The sequence below is a fragment of the Callospermophilus lateralis genome, chromosome 5 (genome assembly GCF_048772815.1).
Source record: "Callospermophilus lateralis isolate mCalLat2 chromosome 5, mCalLat2.hap1, whole genome shotgun sequence".
NCBI lineage: Eukaryota > Metazoa > Chordata > Mammalia > Rodentia > Sciuridae > Callospermophilus > Callospermophilus lateralis.
This window is the reverse complement of record NC_135309.1, coordinates 20,615,806-20,629,764: the sequence shown is the minus strand read 5'-3', so window position 1 is coordinate 20,629,764 and position 13,959 is coordinate 20,615,806.

The following is a 13,959-nucleotide window of genomic DNA, read 5'->3' as shown; positions in this document are numbered from 1 at the left end:
TTACCATAAGCTTTCCATCCCTATAGCAAACAATGGACATTGCCAGCTTATAAAGATAAAAGGTTTACTTTCACTTACAATTTGGATCATTCTATTCCATGGGGTTGGCCCATTGCTTTTAGACCTCTGGAAGGGTGCTGAATGGCCACCATCAGAGATAGACGGTGGAACAAACCACGCTACCCATGGCTGAAATAAAAACAACAGAAGGAACATCTAGGATTCGATGAGCCTTATGAAGGGCATCCCCCAGTAGCATGCACCATCCTGTGGAGCAGGCCTTTATCACATGACCTTTGAGGGATATTTAAAATCCAGAATATCTCTGGCCTCTGGAAGTCCATGTCCATCCCATAATGCAATACATATGTGATATGTCCTCAAAAGTCTCCAAAGTTTCTGGAAACACTGTTGCTACAGCTTTTCTGGTTGCAGTTGGTATGATCACCCTCTCAGGCTGGCTTTGCTTACTCCCTGCAGGTTTCCCTAATGAATGTTGCTCATTGCTGACTTCTCTGTACTCCTGGGGTCTCCACTGCAGTTACAGCTTCACTCACATAGCTCTATGCATGTCTCTATCAGGGGCTGCTTAGGGGACTTCAACCCTCCAAGACTGTGCCTGGCTTCCCACCCAAATCTCTGTGGAATCCTCTGTCACCCTATAAGTTTCTAATTTTGCATGTCCCCAAGAGCAGCTTCACATGGACAACGCTACTGTCTACCGCCAGCACCAGCTGTACCTGGGCCTGCTTGAACCATAGTAGCAGCAGCTCTGAGTGCCTTGCTAGCTGAACATGGGAAAGTGATTCCCTTGGTGTTTTGAGTGAATAGGGTGCCCCAGGACTCTCATTTCAAAATGAAAGTCTTTGAAAAATTTGCATTCCTACAAGCTTGAGGCTTTGATGGATGAGATGGCCTTGCATATTTTGAGATAACCTTGAGGCATCCTTTTATTTTGTCCAAATGCAAAGCACTTGGTTCATTTTAGAAGCGCTAATAAACCACACTCCTTGCTTGTACCTTTAAACATACTCATTTTTTTTTCTGTCCAGCCCACAAATTTTTCAAATCTTTCTGCTCTTCTCTTCATTGCTCCAATTCTCAGTGTGAATTTGGTTATAAGCATTTAGAAATACACATGCTGCAGCCTGAATGTTTTGCAACCTTGAAGTTTCCTCCACCAGATAAACTATTTTATCACCTGTAAACCTGGCATCCCGGGAAGTCTCAGCATGAACGAAATGTATCCACATTTTGCAAGTATTTAGCAAGGATGGACTGGAGCCTAATTTGCAATGGTGTCCTCATTTTCATTGAAAACCTCATCTGCATAGCCATCCATGTTCCTATCAGCATTCCGTGCTTTGAAGCCCCCACAAAAATTGCCTCTTAAGTTCTGCTTAAAGCAGTCTCCATTGTCTGTAACCCAATTTTTATGTCTTCCAATTCCTCCTGAGCACCACTTTGAGTTTTCTCCATGCCATTAGGTATACAATAACAACCAGGACCATACTTTTGCTACCAGTCTATGGTGATAATCATCTTTCCATCACTTTATCAGATACCTGAGATCACAGACTTACGGAGATAAAGTTTATCTTTGGCTGGCGATTTTGGAGGTTCTAGAGCCCAGTGCTTTTTAGCTCTCAGATGGAGTAGTGGGTGGAAGTGGTGTGGAGTGTGTGGAAGAAGAGAGCCACTCATCTCATGGATGGGAAACGAGTCAAAGAAGAAGGGAATGGGGTCACTCAGCCTTGTTCATGGCATGCCTCAGTTACTTAAACCCCACCTCCTAAAGCTCTATCACACACTCTGTGGTACTCCTCTGAAGAGCATGCCTTTTAGCACATGATCTTGGAACTGAGGACCAAGGATGACCTACCTACTTTGGGACTGATCTATGTCATATATGAGGAATCCAAGAGCATGAAACTCATAGAAGGAAGAGTAGAATACTGGTTGTCAGAGGTTGGGGTTGGGTACAATGAGTTACTGGTCAGATGGTACCACATTTCAATTATTGAACAAATAATTTCCAGCAATGGAATGTGAAGCTTGGTCACTCTACTTGACAATAATGTGTTGTAAGTAAATGTTAGTCTTGAGATTTAGAAATCATTTTAAACTAGTAGTCACAAAAGCATTCAGACTCACTAAAATAGATTCTATTTTAAGTGTTCATTAAAAGTCAATAACAAAATCTGACTGTTTACTGCAGCCCAGATGTACATTCACCAAATGAGGGGAGATGTGGAAGCTTCTCAGAACTCGTACATCTGCAGGTAATGTCTTCAGATCCACATGGGTAGCATGAGAGCTGAGCATATGACCTGTGTGGCAGTTGAGCTGCATGTTTTATCTTTACCTATGGAGCCAGTAAGCAAAGGCTTAGTGTGCCAGACAAGGTGCTGGGGCATGTCAACCCTTCACCTCTTTTATCACTTACAGTTTAGGGGAGAACACACATTCAGGCTTCCCCTTGCTCCATTTCAGAATTTTATTGCTGTGGGAGGCTCCCCAGAAGAGCATTTCAAGTGACAGATGATTTTGTTGTGCCCCTTCTCCACAGCATCAATACCCACTATTCTGTGGAGGATTAACTAGAGTAAGCACCCTGCAGTCACTGGTTATGAATTGTAAATGTGTGACAATTATGGCTCTTGAGGTACAAAACACATTTTTTATAGTGATTTGTGGGGCCCATTTTTATTGGGAATGAGCTTAAAACTGCCAGATTCATTTGCTCCTTGAGCTACACTGGTCATATCCTTTGTGTGTTTGTGCATTAGGCTTTCTTCATCAGAGAAATAAGCTTACATATTTTCTTTTAAATTACGCGTGGTGGGGAAGGAGGTAGGCAACATGGGAAGGTTTGTGAGAAAAACTGTAAAATAGAAATGCCAAGAGCGGGTTCACATTAAAAAATATTTAATGAGCAATAAAATGCTTCTGTAGCGATTCCAAGAGAAGCACAGCGTGGTCCCGGGAAGGAGCAATGAGCGCCCGTCATTCCTCTTGAGAATGGTACGATTTAGAGGGCCCAATTATTTTCTGCTGCTCAGGTCCTCTTGTCTGATTGTCTTATCTTTGTATTTTTTTTCTGTTTGGAGCTAGCAATAGTCAACTGATATTGACATATTTTCCAGCAAAGATTATTTCTCAGGCTGAGCATTACCTCATGTTTTATAAGAAAAACAGAAGGAGAATCTCAATTGTATGATCCAGTGAAAGGCATTTTCCTTGTGAAAGGAAGATCTTATACACAAAAACAGAAAAAAGTTTCAAGTATAAGCTCGTTTCCTCAGGATATCAAGTTTCGTCATCATTCTTCCATCAAACTAATAAACTGACTTTGTGTATATATGTTATATTATATAAGTATATTATAGTCATTCTATTAAAAATTATATTTACACATTAATGATATAACTTTATATACATTTCCTCATAAAAATATATTTAATATATGCTTAATATATATATATATATGGTAATATTATATTTATAGCAATCTCATTGTCATTATGCAATAAATATCCCTTGTACCAGGCATGCCACTAAGTTTATGCATGCAGTGATAAAATAGAATCAGCCCTCTACTTGAAGAAATTTAAATATAAAATATAAAATAGAATCAGCCCTCTACTTGCAAACTTTCTATTTGGTTGTCAATCAAATAACCGTCCAATTTATGTATAACTGATAATTGTGCAATGAAGGAGTGGCATGTGATATCATGAAATTGTGCACAGTGGCTTATTTTCTGGATCTCCTAATATCATTAGCAGTTGAGTCCTGCATCTTCTGTATGGACTTGTACATCTACTAGTGGGCCAGCCTACTTTCTAAGCAAGAATGAGGCCATGAGAACAGTAGTGCTCCCTGCATCACCTGTTGGCAGATGCTCCTAGGACCATCCTACATGCAGCAGAAAGTGGAGACTGAGGAAAACTCTAGTGGTCTCATGGCTCATGTATGGATGGCCACCTCCACCTCTATACTGAATTCTGCCATTTCCAACTTCTCTTCTTGTGATGGTTGATTTTTCATGTGTTAACTTGACTAGGCTTTGGTGCCCAATTACTGTGTCAAACATTAATCTAGAGGTTGTCATGAAGACCTTTTTAGATGTGATAGAATATTTGTGATCATGTGACTTTAAACAATGCACACTGCCTCCATAAAGTGAGTGGGCCATTTGTTGAAGACCTTAAGATCACAGACGAATATTTCCTAGAGAAGAAGGAATTTTCCTTGACAGCTCCCTGAGTTTTCATTCTCAGTTTTCCCTGAGTTTTGAACTCAAGACTGAAGCATCAACTCTTACCTGAATGTCCAGGCTGCAGATTTAGGACTCACCAGACCACACATTTGTGTTGACCACCTTCTAAAAATCAATCTCTCTCTCTCATCACACACACACACACACACACACACAAATGCATATATCTCCCATTGGTTCTGTTTATGTGGAGAATCCTGACCTATATTCTCCTAACCATTTCTAAAATCTGTGCAGTTGATTTCCTTAATGCAGGCTGTGAGCTAAACCTTGGTGTATAAATGCTTTAATGAAGAGGTATTTCTAGTGGAAATCAGTCAAGGAGGTGGGGAAGTCGGACAGGGAAGGAAGGGTTGCAGTTGGAAACTGTTGTGGGCAAAGTTCCATCATCGAGTGGGTTTTGTAAGGATCTCTGAAGTGTCAGGGACACCTGAGAGTTGGTGCCATCTGCAAGAAGAAAACTCTCTGTACTGCTATCCTTCTCTCTACTGGTACAAGTAACAGGAAACAAAACTCAAGAGCCCTGAGATTTAAATATATGAAACAAGAAGGTGGATTTCCAGGAATGTGGGTGGGGTTTGGATGGTTCCACTAGTTGAACAGCTAATGACATTGGTAGAGTTTGAATAAGCCATGATACGTGCCTACCACCTTGACATACGTAGAATTTAATGTGGCTGGATGCTGCATACACAGTAAATAAATACCCCTCCATTTCCTGCTGGTGAAGGACAGGAAAAGAATTATAGGTCCACTGCTGTCACAGTAGTCAACTGATAGTGAAGTCCCACTGGGCTTCCAGAGGAGCACTGTACCGTGAGGAAGAAACACCTAGGGTCAAGACCCCACTCTGGCTCTTCAGAAGTTGACAAATTGAGGTGGGGGAATGATGGCAACTTTTATTATCTGAGTGACCTTGAAGAGAAGGATTTTGGTTCACCTTTTTATTCCCAAAATGCAGGATATTTGAGGGATACACTGATAAAATAGAATTGGTGTGGAAATTCAATTGAGAATTGATGGGCAATCTTGAGTCTAGTTTTCACAGGGCAAACCAGCAGCCTGAAACCTCGGGCAGGTCTTTGGTTTTAAAGTCATGAGGGAGAATCCTGCTTTCTACAAGAAATTCTACTGTGTGTTCTTCTGTCCTTCCACTGATTGAATCAGCTTCACCCACATGTTGGAGTTAAGTAGCTTTGTTTCAAGTAAGCCTGTTTCTTCATTTATTATACAAGGATGGTGATGATATCTGTCTCATCCATCTAATATGAGAAATAAATGCATAAAATGTTTATCTCAGGAAAAGCATAAATAAAAGCTATTTATCTTTTTCATTCTTTTGTTAGACTGTAAGTTACTTGAAAGGAAGGATCCCATTTTCCATACCATTATTTGTTTCCTAGCACCTACTATGGTTCCTGACTCTAAGTAACAGTTCATAGGGATTTCAATGAATTAATAGCAAATATTTATTAATATAGTACCTAATAATATTTTCCTTTTCCTTTCTGTCTCTTCTAGCATTGTCACTTAGAGTTTTAAGCTTAGGATGCTCAAGGGAAAAGAACTCTTGTTAGTTTTAAGTTATGTACAGCTAGCACTTAACGTTAAGTAATAATATTTGAGTCAATTTTTTTATATTTTTCTTCAGGGATGTACCCCATTGTTTAGTAGCCTTTAGGGAAGTGTCTTAAGTATAAGAGAAAATAGAAGACATATGGGGAACAGGTATTTGCTGAGCTGTTCTGTGAACTGTGTTACTGAAACACTGCCAAACTGGAAAGTTCTACTTGGAGTTTTTAATCATTCTGCATATTCTGTTCTCATCTCTAAAGCTGGTAGCCACATCTTGTCTTTTATATCTTATGATTGCTCAGACTCTCATCAGTGAAGTAGTCTTCTCTACCTGAAATCTGTACCTCTCTTGATAAGCTAAGGGTGTACCCACAAATAGAGATAGTCTGTGCCTTCACACATGGCTTCATTCATTCACTCACTCTTCCAGGAATTTGGATGTCCCTTCGTGCTTGGCACTATGATACACTAGTAATAAAAACTGAATAAGACTTCCTCCCTTTAAGTCATTCAAAACCTAGCAGAAGTGCATGTTATATTTTTAAATTCTTTTATGTTATATAATAACAAGCCTTAGATTTACAACTGGATAAATTGTGGTCAATGTACCCATTTATGTGACCACGACCTATAAAAAAAACGGAGTATTCTGGAAGATTCTTTCATGCCACCTTCCTGTCCATAAGTCCTCACGAAGAAAGAACTACTTCTCCAATTTGTAGCACTCTGGAGTAGATTTACCTGCAAAGACATATTGAACAGATCATTTTGACACTCTTCTGAAAGTCCTTTATAAAGGTGAGTCTGAGGAAGTGTTCGATTGTAGTGGGAGAAAAGAAAATGGAGGAAGCGTCAAAAAGTAAGTCTCAATACAAGTATGATATTTCAGTTATATCTAGAATAATGAGTACACTTCCACTAGTGGAATAATGGAGTGAAAGAGACATCCATGCAGGAAAAATAGCTGGTGCAAAGGACACTTTGTGTTCCATTGGTGACAAATACATCAGTGTACTAAGGTCAGTAGTAGAAGACACCTGGAGAATAAGCAAGAAAGGGAAATAAGCACCTGATAGAAGACTTTCATGCCTTCTTAAGAGTTGATTTTGTATTGAGCAACAGATAAGGACTTGTCTAGTTTTGGAGTCGAGAAGGAATTTGAAAAGAAATGATATGAAGGGGCTGGGGTTGTGACTAAGTGGTAGAGGGCTTGCCTAGCATGTGTGAGGCACTGGGTTTGCTCCTGAGCACCACATAAAAATAACTAAAATAAAAGTATTGTGTCCATCTACAACTAAAAAAAATGAAATTCTATGAAGATAACTTAGCACAGAGATAGCATTTCCCACTGAATAGGAAAATTTTGGGAGAACCAGAATGATAAAATGACGACTTCCTCCTCAGTATTTTCTAGTTCTTGCCTAAAATTCTAATTGCACAGTTGTGTTGTGGAAGGCATTAGAGACTTCATAGTAGGATAAAAAGCTCACATGCTTAAATGATCTGGAAAATATGGGAATAAACACAGGTGTGTTTCTTTATAATTTGAGAGTGCCTTTTATGTGTGCATTAGAAATCATGGAGAAGAGAATATTGTATGTATCATATTTGACCGAAGAACTGCTTTTATTTTTAAATTTCATAGCATCTTCTGATATGGATACTGTTATATGGCAAAGAGTTTGAGAAACATTGTTTTGGTGTGGAAACATTAAAAAGGGTCTGTTAGCAAGTTTACCTCTATTATACGGATTTGCTATTGAGTAGGTTAAGTTATATCCATATCTTTCTAAATGCCTGTTTTAAAAACTCAAAGTATGATTTTTGCAATAATTTAAAGTATCTGATAAACCAGAGGTTTCCATCCTGGGCCCTTATTTCCTAGATATCTTTAAAGTTAGTACTTGGAGGCTATTGGTGAAAAAAGGCAGAGAACTCTCGCCCAATGACAATACTTATGAATGTGTGAATAGCATTTTTCTTCAAATTTGAAATGCTGCTCTTGAAAATAAGATGTTAAAAGAACTCAGGGATCTGTGAAGGAGAATCCCTCTTGTATAACAAGAAAGGCTCAAGATGCTAACTCAGGAGCACGCTTGAGTGATAGCTCAGAAGCCTTAAGATAGAAAGTGCCATGTGTGTTCCTTGCTGTGAGCATGAACTTGAAGAAAGTTGGCTCTGATTGGATTCACAGCCACAGCTCTAGGTTTAAGATTCAAGGACAAAATGTATGAATCTGGCTGGATATATTGACTGAAATCAATGATGGACTCTCCACTTTGATAACGAGGAAATGAATATTTGTAATGGATATTTCTCTTGCATAGCCCTTAGATGTAGTTGCAAATTAAAGTTTAAAACACAGTATTTATACTGTGCATGGTTAAGTCCGTTTTCTTAATGGAGTGTTCTCTTCTGTGTTCAACAGAATACAGGCACCCAGTGGAAGGAAGACTACAGTATATGCTCATAATTGTGGTGCACAATATATAATCTTTGTGATAGTATGGTCACTTATAATAGTCTGACATGGGTTTTTGTCTCATCGTTTGCTTATAATTCTTGATGGATGTTATAATTTATATCTGAAATGTCCTCCAAGTGTTCATGTGTTGACAGCTTTGTTCCCAAGGCAGCAAAGCTCCAAGGTGGGGCTCTGGGAAAGTGATTGGATCCGGGGGACACTGATGTTCTCACGAGATTAATCTATGGAAGAATTAATAGATAACGGGCTCTTAGGGAGTTGACCCTAGTTTGAGGAAGAAGGTCAGTGAAGGCATGCTTTGAAGGGTATGATTGGTCCCTGGAACCTTCCTCACTTTTTATCTGCTTCCTTATTTTTGTGCAGTGGCTGACTTTCTTCCACCATGCCTTTCCACCATGATATGCTATCAGAAGGATGGAAGCAGCTGAGCATCAGCTGAAACCTCAAACATGAGCCAAATTAAGTCTTTATTCCTTGAAGTTGCTTTTCTAAGGTACTTTGTCAAGATCAAGAAAATCTGATTAACAGTATATAAGTGTGCAAATGCACAGAAAATAATATAGTATTCTCAACAGTACACAAAGCCTCACTTTTATTAGACATTAAAGGTAACAATAAGGATTCAGAGTATATTGACAATGTTGCGGACACTTCAATTTGGCTGTAGCTTAGAAATGAAATTTGTAAAAAGTTTTTCTATTCTTCAACTTATTTTGGATTACTATTATTGTTTGCTTAAAAACTTATGAAATCGAGCTGGGCGTGGTGGGGCACACCTGGAATCCTATCAACTTAGAGAACAAACAAACAAAGCCTGGGAATGTGGCTTTGTAGTTAAGCCCCCCTGGACTCAATCCCAGTACCAAAAACAAACAAACAAACAAGCAAACAAACAACCTATGGGATCATTTTACTTACACAACAGTACTCCCAAATCATACTGTTTGTAAGAATATATATGGCAGCTGAAAATCTTTCTGCCACACATTTATTTTAATGTTAAAATGCAAAATAAAATTACCTTAAGATTGAGAGGACCTAGCTCAGGGCATTTATCCTAAATAGTTCTTTTTTATTTTTCAAGAGAAGATGAACTTTTTTAAAACTAAAAGTTTTTTTTTTTTTTCCTGATTTGAATGAAACAATTAAGAAACTGAATGGGGAAAATAAATGAAAATCATATATCTAAAAAATGCCAATTCTGTCACCTACACAAATTAACTTACTGAACATTAAATAAGGTGAAATAAGCAAGACCTGGAATAACAAATGCTGCAGGTTCTTGGGTGTAAAATTTAAAAATATTGACATCATAGAGTAGTATAGAATAACATTCTGGTTACTTGCATGCAGGGAAGCAGAGAAGTGAGATTCTGAGGGGATAATAGACATAGATGGAAAAACTAAGTTCTAAGGATCTGTTACACACTGGGGTGTCTATGGCTGTTAAAAGTTCTATGCATTCAAAGATAACCAGAAGAAAGGAATCTTAATGTTCTCACTATAGCAATAAAATTTTTTTAGGTGCAGCTTATGCTAATTAGTGATTTGAATATATATAAATGTATTGAAATTTCACTCTGTACCCCACAATTATAATTTTTCCATGTGAATTATAAGTAAAATTTTAAAAATAAGAAATTCACAACACACAATATATACTTTCATTAGTAAAACATAAAAATAAAGAAAAAAATGCTGTAAGCCTGTAATATGACAGGGATTCAGGACAATAGTGAAAATCTAAGGCCATAAAACTGGCAATAAACCCCATCTGATTCAAATGTATGACATGTCAAGATTATTGTACTGTCATGTGTATCGAATTAAAACAACTATAAATAAATAAATAGAAGATTTTAAAAAAACTGGCAATAAAGCATAGTCATGATGCCTATGCAACTGAAAATTGAAGACTCAATCAGAATTGACAGGTCAGAACTAAAATAGAAAACCTCTGCTTAAATTCAACATCACTGGTACAACATTGGAAGAGAGTTCTTCACTCCATTGCAGAATTAACTTTATTCTTCCCCTAGGATGTTTCAGACTTCTGCATGGAATAGTTCTCTTACAAATTAAATGAAGTTTGGAAAAAGTGTCATCACCTTGATATGGCATTTGTTAATAATCAGCTTAAATTGCAATGGGTATTTTGCCTCTCCTGTTCATTTATGTGTCTTATGGAAGAGAAAACATATTCATACCCTTTAGTTCAAGGACCTCTGACACACCTTATGTGAGAAGTCGGTGCCACTTCATGCTTGCTACAAGGTAAAGAAACCAGTGCTCAGAAGTGGTGTAGGGTCAGTGCCATCCACTAACCAGAGTTTTTAACCTTTCATTTAGAGGTGTGTTTACATCCTAATAATGTGGAGATACAATAAAATCAGTGTATTTCAATGCTAGAGGGGAATCAAAATATCTGAATTTATGAGAAGGAAATTAGATGACAAAAACTCAAGCATCCCGTCATTTCCCCCCGCCCCCCAGGCCCACTTATATCAGAGGCAGAATTGGCCTTCTAGTTCCTGATTTCTGACAGTTGGCTTCTGTGTAATTTGTGCTCTTTGGGAGATCTTCCCTCTTTAGTTACTTTTTTTTGTTTTTGCAATTGTTAATTTTTTTTCTCATGCACAAGTAATTTTACAGAATACTAGACTCTCTAGAGCAACAAAGGTTGCTACAGATGGTAAATATAACCCAATATCTTCATTTTTGTTTTTAGTAAGAGAATAAAACCCTAGTGTGGTTCTCTAACTTTCTCACTGTGTCGCAGCCATTTTCTAAAAGGTACAGTGAATTCTCTGTGTGATGATCTTATGTGCTTATCTTTTTTTTTTTTTTTTTGCAAATCTAAACTGAGGTTTTATGATTGGCAATTAAAGTAGCTCTCTCAGTGCATTCCAGTTGTACAGCGATAATTACCACCAGACAGTATTTGTGGCAGGTATTCTCAAAAGCATGGGAAAAAGAAATGTTACTGAATGACAGAATTAAGAGTCATTATTGTAGTCGATCCTGACACTGTTGAGTATAAGTTAGAGCACAATATAGAAGAGTGTTTTGGTTCTATTCAACATCATGTGTTTAGAACAACTAAAGAAAGAAAATGTGTTTCTACATGAATACCAGGCCTGTTATATATATTTCCGTGTTAAACACGTTAAAGTTTTTCATGTGTCCTCAGTGAACATAAAATAGATGCTTTGAAAGTATACAATTTCCATGTGCATATGTGTCCTATACAGTTACCCACACACATGCACACACACATTTAGTATGTGTGTGGTGTTTAATTCTTATCTGGATACAATAGCATGGTTCAAAAGTACCTTTTCTGTTAAAACTACTGAAGCTTGATTTCTAACACCTTGCTATCTTATCTTCCTTTCCTTCAATCTCTCAGTTAATAGGATTTCTATAAACCTGCACAGCAGTGGGCTTGGTAGCTCAGCAGATTAGTCTGTGGGCTTTCATCCTTGGAACCTGGTTCAAATTCAGTCCTGACCAAGATGTCCAATAATCCTCCATGGGCAGATTGCTCTCAAAAGGGCATGAAGGCTGGTTTATCTTTGAAACTGGTTTGAAGCTGTTTTTTTTTTTTTTTTTTTTTTTTTTTGTCCTATAACTTGAGGTTTCATTCATGCAACTAAAAAAAGTATGAAATATATAGGCATTAACTTTTAGGTCACAGACTAGTTTCCCTTCCAGAAAGATCTCCAAAATAAAAGTGTGAGGTAATTTTCTTATTTGTATCCCTAATCATCAATGTGATAGAAATATCCAAAAAAGTAGAGCAGCATTCTTTTTATGTCTTTACCACCCTTTTATAACAGGGGCATGATAGTTTTCTTAGTCTTGTTATGCCATGTTATAACTATGTCATTGCACATAGAATGATCTTAGAGTGATATCATATTATTTCATTAACTCGGAGTCCAAGACAATGTTTTGTTATCAGTTCTGCATTATTATCAAAACATACCTGAAGCTCTGGTTTCCAATAGAACACACTCTTCTTTTTACTAATTGGTAGTCGACAAATTTGCAGTCAGGAAACTTAGTCTTACATACCATGTACCATGCTTCTTTGGTCTCTGAACTTTGGATTCTCATTCTTTCCAACACAGCTGTTTGGGAACAGTACTGGTCTTCTTTTGCAGTCCTACCTGTTCTTAAAGGACTGACTTCAGCTCCTCCCACAGGCTCTATTTCAGCTCTATCGCTCCACAACATCTCATCTCACATAAGACGTATCTGAACAGCTCTAAACCAGGAGTTGGTCAACCATCCATCTTCTAAATTCTATTTTGGTTATTAGCTGTGTGATCTAGAGCAAGGAAATGACATGGTGTGCTGGAGACCCTGGGTCCTGTGTTAGGTGTTTTTACAAGATTTATGTCAGTTTGTCTCCATGAATAAGACACTTAATGTTCAGTACTAAAAACAGCAAACAAACAAACAAAAACTTACAAAAGACTGACTACCCCTTTTTAAAAATGCGCACAGAGAAGTATAAAGTGTTTGGCCAGGTAAAGATAGGTTCAGAATTAAACACAGATAGGTTCAGAATTAAACCTAATTTGGCCTGATTGCTTTTCCTTACTCTTGACAGTGACCCTGCTGCTTCTCTCTCATCTCTCCAAGCATTATCTATCAAATGAAAGAATCTCAACAGATGACCATGAATTCCTTCCAGATGGAAAGTTGCAATGATTTTATATATCCTGGTTTATTCCTTTGTGCACCATATAATATTTTTCTCTGAATTTTTGTTAGTGGTTAACTTCCTTTTCTTTGAAGAAAACACACATATGCACACATATATTATATGTGTAGCACAATCAATACTGGGTATTAAGTATTAAGCACAACGTTCTGAAACACATAGACCACAGTGGCTTTGTGCACTAACAGCTGAAATTTAGTATTTTAGAACCTGTATCTTTGAAACATTTACTTTGTAAAATTTTTAATAATTGTCCTTTAAAATTTTAAGTAGGATACCACAGTGAGCAATGTTTCTGTAAACTAAATCTTAATAGATACTTGAATATTGTCAATGTCTTTGTTCTGCACAATCCTAACACTATGAACTTTCAAACCTTTTAAAACACGAAAGGATTAAGAATGACACATAATTTTGAAAAAGACTATTGTCTATTATTACTAATTATAAGCAGATTTATTCAGAGTGAATTATATCTAGAAAAATGACTATGACCTTTTATTCCCCCAAATTGTGGAGGAGCTGGGGTAGTTGGCACTTTTTATATTACCAGTCAACGGCATCTGAATATCTATCCTCACAAATGCTTAGAAAAATAAAAACTGGACTTTGACAAAAATTTTAATCCCCCAATCTCTTACTTTCAATGCTTTCATGCAGTCTTTGTACATTAATAAACATTGAGTTGGAGTGACAGATATCCATTTCCCTTCAGAACTTCTAATAAGGAAATTTGTCCTTCTACATTTCTCTCTATTTGATTAAATTGAATAATAGAAGTAGCTCAATGTTTACAAATTCCCCAGTCACTCATGCTTATATTTTATAGGTACCAAATCTAATGTGAACAGCTGATTGACCTAGTTAAGTTGTGATTAAATTATC